This window comes from Cetorhinus maximus, chromosome 2, assembly GCF_964194155.1.
Source record: "Cetorhinus maximus chromosome 2, sCetMax3.hap1.1, whole genome shotgun sequence".
Lineage (NCBI taxonomy): Eukaryota > Metazoa > Chordata > Chondrichthyes > Lamniformes > Cetorhinidae > Cetorhinus > Cetorhinus maximus.
The window spans coordinates 194,874,199-194,881,547 of NC_135880.1; the positions used below are offsets into that span (position 1 = coordinate 194,874,199).

Below are 7,349 nucleotides of genomic sequence, written 5' to 3' on the forward strand. Positions count from 1 at the left end.
GGAGCTGAGTGGCCCTGGTGGAACCCAAACTGGACGTCAGTGAGCAGGTTATTGCTAAGCAAGTGCCGCTTGATAGCACTGTTGATGACTCCTTCCATTACGTTACAGATGATCGAGAGTAGACTGATGGGGCGGTAATTGACCGGGTTGGATTTGTCCTGCTTTTTGTGTACAGGACATACCTGGACAATATTCCACCTAGCAAGGTAGATGTAAGTGCTGTAGCTGTATTGGAACAGTCTGGTTAAGGATGTGGCAAGTTCTGGAGCTCAAGTCTTCGGTACTATTGCCGGAATATTGTCACGGCCCATAGCCTTTGTAGTATCCAGTACCTTCAGCTGTTTCTTGATATCATGTGGAATTAATTGAATTGGCTGAAGACTGGCATCTGTGATGCTGGGGACCTCCAGAAGTGGCCGAGATGGATCATCCTTTTAGCACTTCTGGCTGAAGATTGTAGCTAATGCTTTAGCCTTATCTTTTGCACTGATGTGTTGGGGTCCCCCATCATTGCGGATGGGGATATTTGTGGAGCCTCCTCTTCCTCCAGTGAGCTGTTTAATTGTCCACCACCATCCACAACTGGATGTGGCAGGATCTGATATTTTGGTTGTGGAATTGCCTAGCTCTATCACTTGCTGCTTATGCTGTTTGGCATGCTAGTTGTCCTGTGTTATAGCTCCACCAGGTTGACACCTCATTTTTAGGTATGTCTGGTGCTGCTCCTGGCATGCCTTCCTGCACTCTTCATTGAACCAGGGTTGATCCCCTGGCTTGATGGTAATGGTAGAGTGGGGGATATGCCGGGCCATGAGGTTACAAACCGTGTTCGAGTAAAATTCTGCTGTGCTGATGGCCCACAGTGCCTCATGGATGCCCAGTCTTGAATTGCCAGATCTGTTCGAAATCTATTTAGCACAGGGGTGGTATTGCCACACAACACGATGGCGGGTATCCTCAATGTGATGGCGGGACTTCATCTCCACAATGACTGTGCGGTGGTCAATCATGCTGATACAATCATGGACAGATGCATCTGTGGCAGGCAGGTTGGTGAGGATGAGGTCAAGTATGTTTTTCCCTTTTGTTGGTTCCCTCACCACCTGCCGCAGACCCAGTCAAGCAGCTATGTCTTTAGGATTCGGCCAGCTCGGTCAATAGTGGTGCTACCGAGCCACTCTTGGTAATGGACATTGAAGTCCACCACCCAGGGTACATTCTGTGCCCTTGCCACCCTGAGTGCTTCAAGTGGTGTTAAACATGGAGGAGCACTGATTCATCAGCTGAGGGAGGGCAGTACGTGGTAATCAACCGGAGGTTTCCTTGCTCATGATGCCATGAGACTTCATGGATCCGGAGTCAATGTTGAGTACTCCCAGGCAACTCCCTCCCAACTGTATACCACTGTGCCGCCACCTCTGATGGGCCTGTTCTGCCGGTGGGACAGGACATACCCAGGGATGGTGATGGTGGTGTCTGGGACATTATCTGTAAGGTGTGATTCCGTGAGGATGACTATGTAAGGCTGTTGCTTGACTAGCCTGCGAAACAGCTCTCCCAATTTTGGCAAGAACCCCCAAATTTTAGTAATGAGGACTTTGCAGGGTCGACAGGGCTGTTTGCCATTGTCGTTTCCGGTGCCTAGGTCGATGCCGGGTGGTCCGTCCGGTACCATTCCTGTTTTGAGGCTTTGTAATGGTTTAATACAACTGAGTGGCTTGCTAGGACATTTCAGAGGGCATTTAAGAGTCAACCACATTGCTGTGGTTCTGGAGTCACATGTAGGCCAGACCAGGTAAAGACGGCAGGTTTCCTTCCCTAAAGGACATTAGTGAACCAAATGGGTTTTTACAACAATCGACAATGGTTATCATTAGACTTTTAGTGAATTCAAATTCCACCATCTGCCAGGATTCGAACCCAGATCCCCAGAACATTATCCTGTGTATCTGGATTACTAGTCCAGTGACAATACCACTACACCATCGCCTCCCCCCGCGCAGGAGTGCAGGAATGTCAGCCTCTGCAATTGTCTGCAATTGTTCTATCGGCCTGTTTGGCTGGGAGTCGGGGCTGCAGGGCGGATGAGCTGACTGACCATGGCACTGTCGTACGGGAAGCCATTCAAGCGGGGGAAGCAAAAAGGAACGTAGTGGTAGTAGGGGACAGAATAGTGTGGGGGACTGACACTGTTCTCTGTAGCAAAGAGCAAGAGTCCAGACGGCTTTGTTGCCCGCTGGTGCCAGGGTTTGGGACATCTGCTCAGGGCTGGAGAGGAACTGACAGTGGGAGGGGGAGGATCCATTCATCATGGTCCATGTAGGTACCAATGTCATAGGCAGGATAAGGGATAAGGTTCTGCATAGGCAGTATGAATAGCTAGGCACCAAGTTAAGGAGCAGAACGTCAAAGGTAATAATCTCTGGATTATTACCTGAGCCACATGCAAATTGGCATAGGACAAATAAAGTTAAAGAAATGAATGCGTAGCTCAAAGACAGGTTTGGGAGAAGTGGGTTCCAGTGCGTGGGGCACTGGGACCAATACTGGGGAAAGCGGGGGCTGTACCGTTGGAAAGGTCTACACCTGAACCATGCTATGACTGATGTTCTAGCGAGCCGCATAACTAGGGAAGAGGAGGGGGCAATAGATCAAATTTGAGAAGATGTGGTTAAAAAAAAAGTAGAGACAAGGCAAGAGAGAAAGGTACTAACATGGAAAATGAGAACATGACAGGAAAGGACAGAGAGTAAATCTAAGAGTAAATCATCAGATAAAGCCAGACATTACAAAAATAATAAAAGGACAAAATTAAAGGCTTTGTATCTAAATTCATGTAGCATTCGAAGCAAAACAGGTTAATGCGCTTATTTATTTCAATTTGCGCTGATAGCCATTACAGCGACATGGCTGCAGGGTGACATGGATTGAAACCGGAATGTTGAAGGGTACATGAAATTTAGGAAGGACAGGAAGCTAGGAAAAGGTGGAGGGGTGGCTATGTTAATTAATTATGGTATTAGTGCATTAAAGAGGGATGATCTAAGTTCAGGAAACCAGAATGTAGAAGCAGTTTGGATTGAGATGAGAAATGATAAAGGCAAAAGGTCACCTGTGGGAGTGCTGTTCAGGCCCTCTAATAGTAACTACACGGTCGGACAGAGTATAAAGGAAGAGACCAGCCAGCGTGAAATTGCTGTCGGGGCCTGATCGTGGGTGGCGGACTGTTGCACGGCCGGTCCCAGGCCTGCCCGAAGAGGGGAAAACCTTCCCCCAAATTTTGCAGAGTTAGTGCTCCATGCACTGTCCAGAAATGCAGCCCTTGTTAAGGTGGGGGATGTTTGTATTTCCTTCTGTCCATGATATGAATGGTACCACCTGGGTGGAATATCTGGCTGGGGAGAGAACTTTTATGAAAATAATAACAGACCTCCTGTGGCCCTGCTCACAGCAGGCTGGAGAATGTGCTGTAGTGTGAGTATGAGACCATGTAGTGCACAGCAGGCCTTATGGCTGAAGTGTAGTTGCGTGTTCGGTCCGTGTTCTTCAAGGTCACATTAGAATTAGAAGCTGAAATAAAAGAAGAAAATGCTGCAAACTCTCAGCAGCTCAGGCAGCATCTGTGGCAAGAGGAAAGTAGGGCTCACTTTTCAGGTCAATGGTCCTTTGCCAGAGACACCAAATCAGACACACATCCTAGCAAATGATGATGCTTGAAATCAGTAAGTCAGCATCTCTTATCAGCAAACCACCTAAAGAAACAATTGCTTTTCAAAACATTGTTTCATGAGTGTCTTTTGACTGTAGGTATCATGACTGAATTACAGGAATCTATGTGAAGTTGAAACAAAGCTTTGCTTTAGATACAGTGCTATATAAATGCAAGTATTTGATACTATAGCTGCTTTTATGTTGATCTTCTGTTACCATGATATCTGCTGGTAATATGATGTCAGGGCATTTTTTTTTATATTCGTTCATGGGATGTTGATGTTGTTGGAAGCCCAGCATTTATTGTCCATCCCTAATTTCCCTTGAGAAGGTGGTGGTGAGTCGTTCATTTTACGCATGTGTAGGCCAACTTTCTTCCTGCTTTTCCTTCTCTCTTTCACATTTTCTTTTTTCTCTTTTCTTTCTCAGCAGGTGATATACATAAACATAAGCATAAAACAAGCCACCAGGTCACCCCTTATAGTGTGTGTATTGTGTTTGATGTGTTGGTAACAGGCTTTCATCTGATTGTGATTCCAGACATTACCAAAGCCCTGTGAACGCTTTGTTCCTATATATGGACAAGAGACTAAGATGCCTTCCGGACAATCCCGGCATCCATGCATTAGGTAAGGTGAACCCGCATGAAACTGTCATATGGATAAAGCAGAGCGGAATGTGAGAAGGTAGCTCAGTGCCACACTAATCTGCAGAGAGCAGAATCAGTTCACTGTCGGCAAGACTGCAAGAACAGACAGCAAGGTTTGCATGAAATGTCTGGAACTAGATGGCCAGCCTGTGCTCAGTATCCCTTCGAAAAATTTCCATCACAGGCTGGTGCTCCTGATTGGATGTGTGCCAAGGTTCTCAAAAATCTTTCATTTCTATAGTGTCTTTCATGTCCTCAGGGCATTTTAAAGAACTTCACAGCCAATGAAATATATTATGAAATGTAATCACCTTATCATATAGAAGTGTGTCAAGTAATTTGTGCACAGCAAGCTCCCACAAACAGCAATGCGATAATCTGGTACACTGATGCTGGAGAACTCCCCTGCTCCTCCTCTTTGACGCCCACCTAGGGAGGCAGATGGAGCCTCGGATTAATGTCTCATCTGAAAGGCGATGTACTTTATAGGAGAAACTCTTGCTTTATATTATAATGCAGGGAAATGCTATGAGATGAGGGCTAATCTGCTGATTAGAAATCCAACCTGCCAATCAACAAGATAGAGTTTTCAAATGTATTTGTTATTCTACTTTCTGACTTCCTCTGCTGAAGGTGTTCTCTTATTCTGGGGCCCCGTTCAGCACCAGCAGCATTCTGGTACCTCGTCCAATTTTCATGCATCAACCTGGGCAGTTAATTCAACTGCAAGGTGCAGGATGGCCCAGCCCTCACCATTACACCCTGCTTATTGCAGCAAGAATCATTGGATAGCCTTCAGAGACAGGAATTCTGGCTGATTCTTCCTACCCACCCACATCATTACCGGAGACACTGGTTGTTCCTTGCTGAGACCAGTCCCCTCGGTGCCACGCTGGTGTTGCATTTGTCTCCTGACTAGTCAGTGGAACTTTACCACAGAGGTTGGGAAGACCACCTACATGTAGGAATATCTCTCTTTTGGAATCCCAAAGGACCAGTTGGTTTTAGTGGGACTGTAGGAAGTCATAGAGTAGCACTTCATTCAGTTGTGAAGGCACTACAGGTCCACAATCAAATTAAAAATTAAAGAAGGTGTTGTCCACATTGATCCATTAAGAATTGCAATTTATATTGTGGCACTGAAGCACAATAGGAGGAGTTCTGGACTGTAATAGACTGTAATGCTAACTTCAGCCAAGATGATGGAACTCTGGACATTTATTCATTCATGGGATGATGGCATACACTGGCTAGGCCAGAATTTATTGTGCATCCCTAATTGCCCTTAAGAACTGACTGGCTTGCTAGGTTATTTCAGAGGGTGTTTAAGAGTCAACCTCGCTGTGGGCCTGGAGTCACATGTAGGCTAGACCAGGTGAGGACGGCAGATTTCCTTCCCTAAAGAAAATTCCTGAACCAGGTGGGTTTTTACAACAATTGACAATCATTATTAGACTTTTAATTCCAGATTTTTTAAATGGAATTCAAATTTCACGATCTGCCATGGTGGGATTCGAACCCAGGTCTCCAGAGAATTAACCTGGGTCTCTGGATTACTAGTACAGTGGCAATACCACTACACCACCGCCTGTCCCTAAAACAAGGCTTTCCTTCGAGCAGGAATCGAACCAGCAACTTAAGGATTTCCTGGGCTTGGCCTCTACAGTCCTCCACTCTACCAGCTGAGCTATCAAAGGCACATGATGGAGCCTCTGCCTCTGGCTTCCTGCCAGACAAATTGGGCATTTGATGGATTATATCAAAAGAAACAATATAGTTTAACATTGTTACTCACAGCTCAAAAAGATAGTCTTCCTCCCTTTTTTGCTTTTATTATCTCTCTTCTTGTTGTCTGGCCCTCTGTCCCTTGTTTTCTTCTTCCGCTGTCTGTATTTCTCTTATTCTTCTCATGTTCTATCTTGTTCTCTCACTTACGTCAGAATACATAGGATATACAGCTCAGAAACAGGCCATTCGGCCTACCCAGTTCATACCGACTTTTATGCTCCACTTGAGCCTCCTCCAATCTTTCCTCATTTAAATCTTCCTTTGTAACCCTCTGTTCCCTTCCCCCTCAATGTTTGTCTAGCTTCCCCTTCAATGCATTTACTATTTGCTTCAACCACTCCCTCAGGTAATAAATTCCACATTCTCGCCACTCTTGGGAAAATAATTTTTTTATTTTCTATCTTTTTTTCTCTATGTCTCTTTTTCCTGCTGCCTTTCCCTCTGTACTTCACTCCCTCGATACATTTCTTTCAATCTTCCCTGCTGTTTGTGTATTTCTTTCTGCAATTTATTACTTTGTCTATTTGTGTCTTTCTTTCCCACACTCTCCTGCTGTTTGTCTGTGTTTGTATTTATGCACTGGATTTTTAGCCCTTGCCCGAGGTGGCAACAGAGGCGGGTGGATGTGGAATTTTGCAGCATAAGCCGCGGGCAGCCAATTACAGAGTCACAGAATTTTAATGGCACTGAAGGAGGCCATTCGGCCCATCATGTCTGCACCGGCTCTCCAAATGAGCATTATGACCTAGTGCCATTGCCCTTGCCTTTTCCCCCGTACCCCTGCATATCATTTCTACACAAATATCTAATTAATAGAGTTGCTTAAGGGCCTATTAAGGCCTGTTGTAGGCCAGCTGGGATTTTCCCAGTCAACCTCTGGGTCCCCAAGGTGGCAGGAAGACAGGGAAGCTGCCAGGAGGTGTCCTCCCTGCAGTGAACTAGGGAGGCAGTGCTCTGGGCCGTTTTTTTCCTGCTCAGCGGCAGCAGCAGGCTGCCCTGTGGAGGGCTGCCCACTCCCCACTCGTGGCCCTGCTGCAAATATCCTTTCTTATTTAACCTTTGAAAAGCTGGAGAGAGGGTGCCTCCATTTTTGGGTGCCCTCATCTCTCTCAACTGCCATGGCATCCTGCTGCTTGACCCTCCCAGATGGGAAAAAAACAACAGTCCGGACCAGTACTCTCATTTCCCAGTTTTTACTGGT

The 7,349-nt window shown here is 46.0% G+C and overlaps 1 non-coding gene across 1 annotated transcript; it reads right to left on the reverse strand.

The window, feature by feature from the left end:
* Positions 1 to 5,968: 5,968 nt before the first annotated feature.
* On the reverse strand, positions 5,969 to 6,057 carry trnay-gua (transfer RNA tyrosine (anticodon GUA)). Its single transcript is given in 2 exon segments — positions 5,969 to 6,004; positions 6,021 to 6,057. It is a non-coding gene; the product is annotated as a tRNA-Tyr (tRNA).
* Between the last annotated feature and the right edge of the window lie 1,292 nt (positions 6,058 to 7,349).